The 12,536-nt window shown below is 47.9% G+C and overlaps 1 protein-coding gene across 1 annotated transcript in view; it reads right to left on the bottom strand.

Annotated features, from left to right (window-relative positions):
- Positions 1-8,839: 8,839 nt before the first annotated feature.
- The window catches only part of Dpys (dihydropyrimidinase), an 86,003-nt gene continuing 82,306 nt past the window's right edge, over positions 8,840-12,536 (bottom strand). The window contains exon 10 of the mRNA XM_042264713.2: positions 8,840-9,220. The gene's annotated coding sequence lies outside the window, so the exon portion shown is untranslated. The remainder of the gene's footprint in view (positions 9,221-12,536) is intronic.

The following is a 12,536-nucleotide window of genomic DNA, read 5'->3' as shown; positions in this document are numbered from 1 at the left end:
AAGATGTAGCCAGCACCATGTCTTTCTGCAAACCGCCAAGTTGTCCATGATGACAATGGACTGAACCTCTGAAAACGTAAGCCACCCCAATTAAAGGTTTTTCCTTTATAAGAGTTGCCATGGTCATGGTGTTTCTTCACAGCAGTAGAAACCCTAACTAGGACAAGACCCCATCTTAAATATACATATATCATCCAAACCCTAGTAAATACATGTTGAATGAGGAGGTGAAGGGCTTAGGCCAGGAACTCCTCAAGACTAGTCCATGCAGAGCCTCAGGGGTGTCTCCATAGCTTCTTTGAATAAAATCTGTTTCAAAGTAAAGCCAACATACTCCTTGATATTTCTGGGACATTTGGGTGCCCCCAAACGAGTCCCCTTGCAGTCCTACATTGCTCCGGCTTTAGTCATTCATGAACAACCACCAGCTTTTTTTCAATCATATTTACACAGGCTCTGATCTACCATTTATTTAAACATCGCCTGAGTGAACTCAGCATTTTTACTTAAAGAATTTCTCTAGATTACTAATGCTATAAGCTGGGCGGTGGTGGTGCACGCCTTTAATCCCAGCACTTGGGAGGCAGAGGCAGGTGGATCTCTGTGAGCTCGAGGCCAGCCTGGTCTATAGAGCCTTTTACTAATGCTATCTCATGCAATACAAGCAGTGTGTATTTGTACAATATTGTTTCAGGGAGTCACAAAAACAACAAAAACTCTGCACACGTGCCCTAGAGACACACTGTGGTTTTCTCTGAACCCTTCTAGTCTGTGGTTACCTGGGTGGAACAGGGAGAGAGCCAGCTGCCTTTACACTTTATACATATACAAACTATAGACGTATGTTTTACACACACACACACACACACACACACACACACACACACACACACACAGAAAACAAACCATACTATCACATCTTTCACTTCTAAGTGCGTGTTTAGCAGAACCTGCCGCTCGCCCTTTCAGCGTGGAAGAACTTAAAAAGGGCACTAAGGGGTCAAGGCAGTGCGCACCAGCTCCTGACAGTGGCTAGTTGTGGGCAGCTGAGTGCTGGGCACTGGCTCTTCCCTGGCGCTCCAGGCTGCACCAAGGGCTTTCCCTACCTGTGAAATAAGCCCCAAGCAGAGACACAGTGTCAGTGCAGTGGTGCTGGAGTAGATTCTCACAGTAACAGTGTATGCTCTTGTGTGATATTTTGTTTGTGTTCTACCCAGTAAAGCTTGCTCACACCTTTAATCCCAGCACCTGGGCGGTTCATGCCTCTGTTCCCAGAACAATTGGGAGGTGGAGACAGGAATATAAGGTGGGTAGAGACAGGATCTCGTGCCCCACTCTGTCAGAGGATCAGGAGAGGTAAGAAGTCACTGGCGGTTGCCCCTTTGCTTCTCTGATCTTTCCGGTTATCACCCAGATATCTGACTCCTGGTTTTTATTGATAAGACTAAATAGGATCATGCTTCACCCTCTATTTCCCCACTAGAGAACTGTGATGGGCTGGAACCGTGGCCACCTCGCTCACCACTAACGTCTTCTTGTTGGCTGGGAGGGAGCTCTGGACATAAAGATCTTTGTTCTCATTCCTGACTGCTTTTCTCCAATGAAATGCCTACTCCTGGCTCAGGGATATACAAGTAAAAAGTTGTTCTGCTGAAAAGTCTGCATACATTTTTATGTAGTGTAAAAAAGCAACTCTCATTGTACTTCAGAATGAAGGGAGTGGAAAAAACAAAAACAAAAACAAAAAACAAACAAACAAAAAAACCAGAAAACCACCGGCCATTACTTCAGCTTAAACAAACAAATGACTTCTCATTTCTTGTCTGCATGGCTCAGCCATGAAATCCTAGAGAACCTCCAAAGAGCCCTGGCCCAGAACACCCTGCTCCTGTTCAGACACTATTTATAACATGCCCTGTGTCTTTACGGTTTTTCTCTCCAATGTTCTTCAGCCTGTGTAGATGGCATTTATGCAATTCAGAAAAGGATGCTTCGACAAGATTAGCCAGCAGCCTGGTCCTCTGACGCAGCTCTGAGATCCAGTTAAAAATAGACAGAGGATGCTTTGCCTCAGTCTCCGCTGGTGTGTGGCACAAGAGAGCTGACCACAGTGCTGGTTCCCACATCCTGTTCTTTCATCCAGAAATAGATGAAAACTCTGTCCCTGGATTTTGGACAAGACCTTTTGCTTCTGTGACCTTGGCTCTCTGCTCCTTCTCGCTCAGTGTTCTGCTGCCCACTCCCCGCCCCCCTCACTTCTCCAATATGAAATCTCAACTGTCAGCCCAGGGCTCTGAGAGTCTGTGTTTCCTTCCCAGCTCCCAGGGCTTGCAAACTCCAGGCTACGCAGGCCAGGTAGATGGTGTGAGTTAACAAAGCCACGCAGGGCTGGAAGGGCAGCCCACTTGTACCTCATCTGCGGCATGAGGAAGCTCTTACTCCATTTCCCACAGAGCAAGTGACTTTTCCCAGAACAGCCAGAGTCCCAGATTATTATGGGAACTCATCTAATCGTTAATGTTAGAAATAAAATCGGATTTTAATGTGTTTTTAAAATAGAATGGAGCCCAAACCACAAACTTTAGTTCATGAATTTTGCTCCATTGCTCTTTGGGGATCTTGTATGTTAATCAGCTGGAAAATGGGACTCTACAAAATGTAGAAGTTTGGGGTTAAAACTGTCTGCTTTTTCTCATTCTTGACTTCTAATTTGGAATGGGCGTGGGCCTCTGACAGGAGTCCTGGATTCTGATATTTGTCTGGCTCTGCGTTAGCTATGGAACTTCATATTAATTTGCTTCAGTGGCAATAACCTGAGACATCTACCAAACTCCATCAACCTGTGAGCCAAGAAGACCCTCATCCTCAGTGCCTTCATCTTGGAGATCAGCTCCCCACAGCAGCTGGCGATCCAAGTACCTTCCGGTTTTCTCAGATTACAGGCCAGGTTTGTTAGTAATGCTGTTGTGTCTAAAGCCCAATCAGTGGCATCACCTAAGCATTCCTTGAGTCTCCTCCGCTCGGGATGAGCTGTTAGCAGCTGTCGTCACCCCTCGCCAACTGCTCCCACGACAGCTGTTTCCATCCCTGCCACCGCTTCTCGGCCCTCCCAGCCTTTTCACCATAAACAAAACGAAAAACAATTTAGAAGCACTTTGCTCAGGGTTTTCCCCTGGAGGAGAGTTTGCAGTGGATACATATGGTTGCCGTCGCTCATCACAGCCAACCCCCAAATCGTCTAACGTCCTTGCAGGTGTGTGGGGCCACTCCAAGCAGTCGTGTTCAAGTCATGGGCGGAGGGGCAGAGGTGTACAGCAGGATCAGGTTGGCTCTCAAGTAGTCCCCACATCAGCATGTCAGACATTCAAACCCCGGAGGTGCTACAAATATCCAGCAGTCTCTAAAATACTGTGTTGAATGTATTATGGTCAATTCTATCACTCAGCGTTGGGGACTGAAAAAAGCTCTATTTTTTTTTTCTCATCCAGAAGTATAAAAACAACTTGGGCACATTTCCATCTGTCTTTGGGAGACTTGAACTCTGAAAGTAGGAGATTCTGGAGGATTCACACCTCTCAGCTTTATCTAGTGTTTGACTTGCTACTTTTCCCTTGGTCGGCTGTAACCAGAAACCAGACACTTAACACGACAGAAATTTGTGCCCTCATAAATTTGAAGTCTAAAAGCTCAAATCAAGATGTCAGCAGGGCTGTGCTCCCTTCAGAATCTCTAGAAACTTCTTTCCCTACCTCCTCCAAAATCTGGTGGCAGCAGAAGTCTTTGGCATTCTGTGCTTACAGCACTGTGATTTCAGTTTTTGCCTGTGTTCATAGTCTTCATTCTGTGTCAAACATTCTCTTAAATCCCTCTGCAAAATGACACATCATTTGCACATAACCTGTATGTGTCTTCCCTGACTCTGTAAATTATCTCTAGATTACCTACAGACACCATGAAAATACTATGTAATTCAAAGAACCAGAGCCCGCGAATAGAAAGGGCCAGCTATGTTAAGTAGCTGGGGATAAGAGTTTGAACACAGCTTTGTGAGGGACAGAAGTCATCAAGCAGCTAGCAAAGGCACCCTCGCAAGCATCAGACCTGCACCATTAGAGAGAACGCTATTTATCTTCCTGTGTCTGTAAATTCAGACATGGAAAGGGCAGGAAAAGTCAGGATTCGGGTTTTGATAAATCAGAAGACAGCTGTCCTAAAAAAGTTTGGAATGCCCCTTAGACATAGTGATGGGTCTCTTCCCTGGAGTCTCTTGGGGCAGTGAGGAACAAACCCAAAGGAGAAGACCTTCACACTACTCTGAGCCATGCCCTTAAATGCTGTGGGGGTTTGAACAAGGGGTTCCCGGTAGTCTCGGGCATTTACATACTTGCCCCTCTGTTGGTGGCGCTGTTTGGAAAGCTTAGGAGGTGTGACCTTGTAGGAAGTATTTCACTGAAGGTGAACCTTGAGAGGATAAAGCATCATCTATCGCTTGTCTGCTTCCTTGCCATTCAAGATGTCAGCCCTCGGGTTTCCTGCTCCTGCCTCCATGTATATGGCTTGTTGCCATGGTGCCACTCAGCTACCAAGGATTCTTGACCCTCTGGAACATAAGCCCAAATAGTCTTTTTCTTCTCTAAGTTGACTTGGTTACGGTGATTATCACAATAGAAAAGTGAGTAATACAAAGTTTTACCCGAGAATGACACTGATGTGGAGATGTAACTGGCCTGGCAGGAATCATATTTGGAAGAGACACTTGTGTTCCTTACTGTGACTTATAGACTATTGACACAGTGGACCCCAAGAAACTGGGATTCCTCCTGGAACTTACATTGGGGAAGAGAACTACTAAAGGCTGGTGCTAGCCAAAGGACGAACTTGCCACCCAGAAAAGGGATTTCATACAGCACCGAGAACTTGTCAGATCATCTGGCTGGGACACTGGAGCCCAGACAATGATGGGCAGTAATGGACACTGACTGGGACTACTTAGAGGTGCATATCTCTGGCCCTTGCTTAAACCTGGGTTTCACTTCAGAATCCCGAAGATGAACTTGAAGAGGGCCACTGGGTCTCTCCCAAATATGGCCACATTGAATAACTCTCGTATTTCTGCTTTTAACTATTAATTTGTCCATTCTAATTGTTATTATTGAGGTCAGGTTTCTGAACCTGGCTTCTTGGGGCATAGACTGTGAATACAAATACAAGGTCATTGATCCACACTGACTGCCAAGGGCAAATGGCACACAGAACTGCTAGAAAATGTGGAAATTCATTCTGAAAAGGCAAGTTGACTGTCAACCAGCATCTGTGGGCCTCCATCCAAGCGTCTCTTAAAAGTCTTGCAATTCTATAGCTAAAAAGCCCAAAACAAAACGAGCACAACTCAATGCAGACCATGGTCCAGAATCAACCCAGGAGGACAATAAGATGCAGAACAATGGCTCTGCAGACTCAGACTCTCTAAAGTGCAAAGTGATGCCAAGGGACACAGAAAACACAAAGCCAGGCTGGGCGACCGTCGCAGGTAAAGTGCTTGCCACGCACGGAGGGAGCCAGAGCCTGGATGCCTACAATCCAAGCAAACCCGGTGGGTGTGGCAGCTCTCTGTCATCTCAGTCCAGGAAGGAAGGGACAGCGAATCAAGCTGGCTAATGAAACTAGTCACATGGGCAAGCTCTGAGGTTGCTTGACAGATCCTACTTCAAAGAATAAGGTGAGTGAGCCACGGAGGCAGATTTCTAACCTCAACCTCAGCTTTCCCATGCATACATGTGAAAAGAAGAAAAAACCTGCAATGATTTGTTAGTTCAATACACACACACACACACACACACACACACACACACACACACACACACATTAGTGAGACAAAAGTGAATTTTCACCATGACTCTTGTTCTTGCATATGCCAAGATCAAGTGCCAGCCCACATCACTAAGGGTGGGGACACTACTAAAGTCTGATCACCATGGAGTGTATCAAGAAACTCTGAGAGCCAGCCATTATATTTGGAGCCCAGGGTCTCTTGAAGACCCTTTCCCTGGCTGTCTTTGAAGTTCTTAGCTACTGTGCTGTTGCTGTGAAGAGACACCAGGACCAAGGCAGCTTATAAAAGAACGCATTTAATTGGAGGTTTGCTTATGGTGTCATAGAGTCAGTCCGTTAGCACCATGGTGCACAGTGTGGCGGCAGGCAGGCAGGCAGGCAGGCACTGGAGCAATCCATGAGAGGTTATGTGTTGAGACAACAACCAGGAAGCAGAGGGAGAACTAACCGGGAAGTGGCATGGCCTTTTGAAACCTCAAAGGCCACCCCCAGTAACACACTTCCTCCAACAATGTCATATCTACTCCAACAAGGCCACACCTTCCCCTAATTCTTTCCAAAGAGCTCTACCCACTGGGGACCACCCATTCAAACACATGAGTCTAAAGGGGCCCTTCTCGTTCAAACCACCACGTTTCATACACCCGGAGCAAACAGCCTGGAACGAGCCAATGAAAATGACTGACAAGAAAAGTTGCTTCTTGACTAGCAGGTGTGAAGAAATTCTCTATTTCTACATTTTAAAGATCATGCCTTTACGTGTTTAAATGTATTTTTAAATTAATTATTTGGGAAGACAGTGTTCCCTTTCAAGACACTCTGCGTCAGGACAGGATGTCAACATGGCTGAGGGCTGCCGTGCTTAGAAGTTGGAATCAGCCATAGCGCTATAGGCGGATTGAGAACGGCGAAATGCAGAAACAAGTTGCCATGGAAACAGGCCACTAAATGGAGCGTGGCAATCCTAAACCTCGTATGATATAAAGAGAAGGAAAGGGGTGAGGTAGGACATGACAGCATAATCCTCCAGTCTTAGCACCCGGGAAGCTGGAGGAGGATTGCCCCAGATTTGAACACACACACACACACACACACACACACACACACACACGAGAGAGAGAGAGAGAGAGAGAGAGAGAGAGAGAGAGAGAGAGAGAGAGAGAGAGAGAGAGAGAGAATATTTCTGGAAAGAAACCATGTCTGCAAAGAGGTTGGAATGTTTCAGGTCCAACTACCTACCTCAGGCCAGCTTTAGTTCCATTCCTTGCCTGCCTCTGTGACAGAACTAACATCCCGTGAGCTAACAGACGTGGAATGTTTGAACTTGGAACATATGAACTTGGCCGACCACTAGCTTCCACCAACCCCAAAGTTGAGAAAGCCATCAGGGAGTTCTGAGGCCAACAGAAAGGTTTCCCCATCTTGCTGCCTCTCGGATGCACCTGCTGACGTATTTTGTTCATTTTCATTTATGACTTTCTTTGTTGTGGAAGACTATAATACTTCATGAGACTGCTTCTGTGTTGGAACGTGGAATTTGGGGCAATCTAAGTCTGTGTCCCAGGGCCATGGTCACACAAATTTGGCTCTAGAATAAACTCTCTTATTCTAAGGCGAGAGCTGTTGGTTGTTGTTTTGAATCCACAGTATGAGACAAAGAACAAGACAGACGACCCATGGTTGCCAAGAGGGACAGAGAAGTGTCCCGTGTCAACTCTCTAATACCGGAAAGAAAGTTAATTTTTGCCAAAGCCAGAAAACGTGTTCAATTTTGGAGCCTGTCTAAAAAATTTTAAATTGTTAATTTATTTCTCTTTGTAATATTGCAGTTGAACCTAGGGCCTGGCACACACTAGGCAAGTGTTCTACCACTGAGCTACCTTCCCTAGCCCACTGCCTTGTATTTTATTTTGAGATAGGGTTCCAGTAAGTTACAATCCTCCTGCCTCAGCCTTCTGAATAACTGGGGTCTCTCTCAGGCCTGTGCCACCAGGCCCGGTTTGCTGAACGGTTTCAGTTTGGCCATGTCCATCTTGTCCTTTCACTCCAACATGACTAAGAGTGACTTCTGTGTGACGGCAGTCCGGCAGGAAGGCTCCAGAGGAGCCTGCCATCCCGAGCACAGTTGGTCCCGCTCCAGAGAACCAGCCCCCGTTCACCCTGTAGCTCTGGTTCTGTGCACCGTCTCTTCCAGGTCTCCTTCCCAGCCAACAGGCAACGCTGTCACCTTGCCCAGGACTCTTGTCTTCTTGGCCTTGACCCCTAGCCCAGGGGCGGGACATGTCCCTCGTAGCCAGCCTCCCCTGCATGTCCCAGCCTTGTCCCACAGAACTCACCTCTAACGCCCATCTTACTCCCCGTGCTGGTCTCCCACGTGCAGCCTCCTACCTCTCATTTCTGAGCTCAGCCTGACCTTGGCTTTGCTAGGCTGGCATCTGGCTCTGGCTTGGGCATGTGACTATCAGTGTGGATGGTATCATGACTCAGGAAATGCCACCTCATGAGCTGTCACCCCAACCCAAGCTCCTGTGGCCCACTAAACACAAGCCCTAGCTTCCTCCAGTGGGGTGGGCAACACCTCCACTTCCCGGATCCACAGCTAACCTTCCTTTTCTGCCCACGTTTTTCTCTCCAGTGCTTGGCACTCTCCTCACAGAAGGGCCCGTCTGTGTGACTGTGAGCTCACTCGTCTATTTTTAACCCCACCCCACTGCTTTCTAATTGCTCCCATCCCATGCCTTCCCTTATTGCCGATTTCCAGAGCACCCGACTGAGCACGCCGTCCACACGGTCGTAATGTCCCTCTCATTACTCTCTTACTGCTTCGCTCACAAATGCCATCTCTTTGCGTTCCTCTCACAACACAGTCAAGGAAGCAGAGGAACGCTTACGGTCTCCAGTTCATAGATCAAGAAATTGAGGTTCAGAGAGGGTAAGTGATGTTCCCCAGGCTGTATCCGCATCCTTAGATGCATGGATACCAAGTCTTCTCCAAATGGTCACCTCGTCCATGTTATATATTCTTTATTTTTATTTTATGTGTATTTGGTGTTTCGCCATGGGTGTCGGGTTCCCTGGAACTGGAGTCACAGACAGCTGTGACCTGCCATGTGGATGCTGGGAATTGAACCCGGGTCCTCTGGGAGAGCAGTCAGTTCTCTTGACGGCTGAGCTGTCTCTCCAGCCCCATGTATGTTCTTACCTCAGGAGGCACTGCCCCCTGTGGCCGAGTCTCTGAGTCACCATCATCTGCTCTTCCTGTGAGTCCTTTCTTGTTGACGGGTAAGCCAGCATCCACCAAAGAGCTTCAGTAAACAAAAACACCAAGACATTGCTTTCTTCCCCCTTAGCCTTCAGATCCAGGGCCATAACTGTATATTCTAGGACCCTAGAAGATGAAAGATTCTTCATTTGCCCTTTGTTGCTGTGGTGATTTGAAAGCAAAGCCCCCCCCCCCATGCAGGACTCTCAGCTACTTCTCCAGCACCATGTCTGCCTGCATGCTGCCATGTCCCACCATGATGACAATGGACTGAACCTCTGAACTGTAAGCCAGCCACCCCAATCAGATGTTTCCTTTAAAAGAGTTGGTGTGGTCAGGGTGTCTCTTCACAGCAATAGGGACCCCAACTAAGACAACTGCCAACAAACAAAAGGAAACTAAGCAACAAGACTATCCTTGGAGGCTTCTCCCTTCTCAGGATGGGCCCTGAAGCCCCAGGCCTACATGCTGGGCTACCTGCTGCACCCCCAGGAATCCAGTCAGGCATTCCCAGATGCCTCCAGGGCAATGTTTTTACTATGCGCTCCTCCAGGCTTGTGTTCCTGTCTTCCTGATGTCCGTGAACCTCTCTCTTTTCCACAGACCGGTGCAGAGCAGTCAGTGTTGATCAGAGTGGGCCTGTGTGCCTGTGTGCTCCTTAAAAAGGGAAAACGAAGCCGGGCGGTGGTGGCGCACGCATTTAATCCCAGCACTCAGGAGGCAGAGCCAGGCGGATCTCTGTGAGTTTGAGGCCAGCCTGGGCTACCAAGTGAGTTCCAGGACAGGCGCAAAGCTACACAGAGAAACCCTGTCTCGAAAAAACCAAAAAAAAAAAAAAAAAAAAAAAAAAGGAAGACGAGCCTTCTTGCATCAAGAGTTCCCAAGACAAGAGAATTATTTAGGGTGAGATTGGCCCCAAGGTGTGAGCCTCACAGAGTATTGAAAAACCATTAAGAAAAGAAAGCAGAACATGGGGAGGTGGAGGCCAGCAGCATGAATAACTCCTAACTCATCGGTCTGTACCCTGAGAGAGAAGTATACGAGGCTGCAAGACCAAGGTTGAGGCAGGAGGCGGGCTGAGGGAGCTGGGTGCACCCCAAAAGCCAAATCTGAGCAGGTCCAGTGGGAAAATGGCTGGGTAATGAGCCCGGTGTGGGGAGACTTGCTTTCCTCCAGTCCCTTCCCAGGCTCACCAGTGGCACGGGAAAATGCCACCGGCTGGATAATTGGCCAGGTGCTCACCCCCTTCCGGCTCTGTGCTGGCTGCTTCGTGTGCGTTCGGCTTCCTCTGCCTCACCACACCCCAGTGATTCTTCTGCTGATTCCACTTCCAGAGTGACTCAGTTCCTTGGCTGTGGTCTCTGCCGATCACTGTGGGCTGTTGGACCCCACATCACCGTAGTGTTCTGCAGTGTTCTCTGTGGCGATCTGTTTGGGGTAGATACTCTCTTTCCGCTCTGAGGTTGTGGGTTCTTTTCATGTCATGTTTTCGGGATGGAGAAACTATCCACTAGAATAGTTGTTTACATCTTGAGTCGCCTGCCAACCAAATGGGCGTCTGTCACACTTTGGGCACTTGTTCAACCTCTCTTGAGTCATGGTTCCTCATTTGTGACCTAAGAGCAATGGCATCTCATGAGCTTGTAGACAGAACTAGGTGACAGAGTCCACAGAGCTTAGTCCTGGTGCAGGCCCATAATGAAGGCCTAACAGGTGTTATTATTTAGGATCTATAGAGCACATTTGTTTTATTAAAGAGAAAAACCAGAGGTCCTGAGTTCTTGTGGACACTACATCCTATTATAAGGTAAAAAAAACAAAACAAATAAAACCCCTCACAGTTTGAGAAAGCTCAGCTAATCTGCCATACCCCTCTAGTTTTTATACAAACACCCTTGTCTCAGAGTCCCGAGGGCCAGTCCCCATGCAGTTTATATTTTTACACACCCTGACTCACCAGATGCAGCCCAGACCGTGCACACAGATCACAATTGGTTGTTGAGTTGCTTTTCCAACCCTCTTCTCCTCTTCCACTACCTGTTATGTGCACAGTTATTCCGTTCCTTCGACCCAGATTCCCTGAGCTCTTCCCGGTACCACTCCGGGCAGCTCTGCAGGGGGCTGTGGCCACCAAAAGGAAGGGTCTGGTTCAGCGCTCTCCAAACAGCAGGTGCTCACTAGTGATGCCTGGTCACTCTGTTTCAAAGACTTGTCCACAGATATTTTCCAGAGAGAAGTAAAGGGAGAAACGGGCCTTGACAAACAGAAATCTGGTTATTACATTGTGTGCCTTCTTTGGGACCCAGCGTTGGGTAGTTTGGAAAGCAGAGGGGAAAACCATGTGGAGGAAGGACAGGAAGGGTGTGCCTCTGGGCTGACATCGTCAGAGAGACCGGCGTTATACTTAGTATCTTAGTCTTCAAGCATCCGTGCATAGAAAATAGTCTTGGCTACTGAATTTCCATTTCATCAACAGAAGAACGGAAGCTTGGGATGTTTCCATGTCTTGCTGGCTGGTTCAAATGCAGCTTTTGCAACCTTCGAGCCCTTGACAAGTTCACAATGCTGCCTTCTTCCACACAGGGAGGAGCTCCTGCTAGGAAACAAAGGCTGCCTCCATGTTTCCTCTATCCCCATGCTTCCGCATGCATCCCTGCTCAGACTGCTCATGGTGGCCCCATCCTGGCCACCGTGGAGATGTCTTGTCTTGTGCCTGGACATGCACCTTCTTCCTTTGCGTGGCTTCTGTTCTTCGCCACCACTAAGGGCTTGGTACTGCCAAATGTGGTGAACTTCAAGGAAAGAACGGAACCTCTGAGGTTTTCAGGACAGCACATCTGTACTGACTCGGCACACTGAGAGCCACGGGAGCTAGCGTTTGTGGGCTGTGTAGGGCTTGGGTATGACAGGCCTCGGGACACCTTTGGAGAGGGCAAATCCTTGTATTGTTTTTGTTTTGTAAATGAAGAAACTGAGATAGTTTTAGGAAGATCAATCAGACTTCATAATGAAAGGGAGCTTGGTCTCACCGGCCATCTGTAGAACGTAAAGGAGAGCCAGGTGCTTTTCCAAGGGCTTTGCTGGAGCAGAATCCTGTGGTTACTTCCCTCTTCTCCTGAAGAGCTGTGCAGAGCTGTGCAGGAAAGACTGCAGGGCTGTTTCTGTTGCCTTGAAAGCTCTCTAACTCCATCTGTATCAGTCAAAGAACTTAGCAGGAATCCTTTCACTGCCTTGTTTATTTAAAAACTATGAACTAATCACTGATTACCCTTCACTGACCACACCCTGTGCTGGGTATGGGGGAGTGCCCGAGGACCAGACAAGCCCCTCCCTGTAGCTTCCGGAGGAGAAGGAGAAGAGAAACAAGCAGCTATAGCAGTCAGTCCCTCCGGAGTATGCATGGAGGGTTGGCTTCAGGACCGCGTGGATCCCAAAATCCGAG

Source organism: Peromyscus maniculatus, chromosome 20 (genome assembly GCF_049852395.1).
Source record: "Peromyscus maniculatus bairdii isolate BWxNUB_F1_BW_parent chromosome 20, HU_Pman_BW_mat_3.1, whole genome shotgun sequence".
Lineage (NCBI taxonomy): Eukaryota > Metazoa > Chordata > Mammalia > Rodentia > Cricetidae > Peromyscus > Peromyscus maniculatus.
This window is presented reverse-complemented; position numbering and strand designations above follow the sequence as displayed.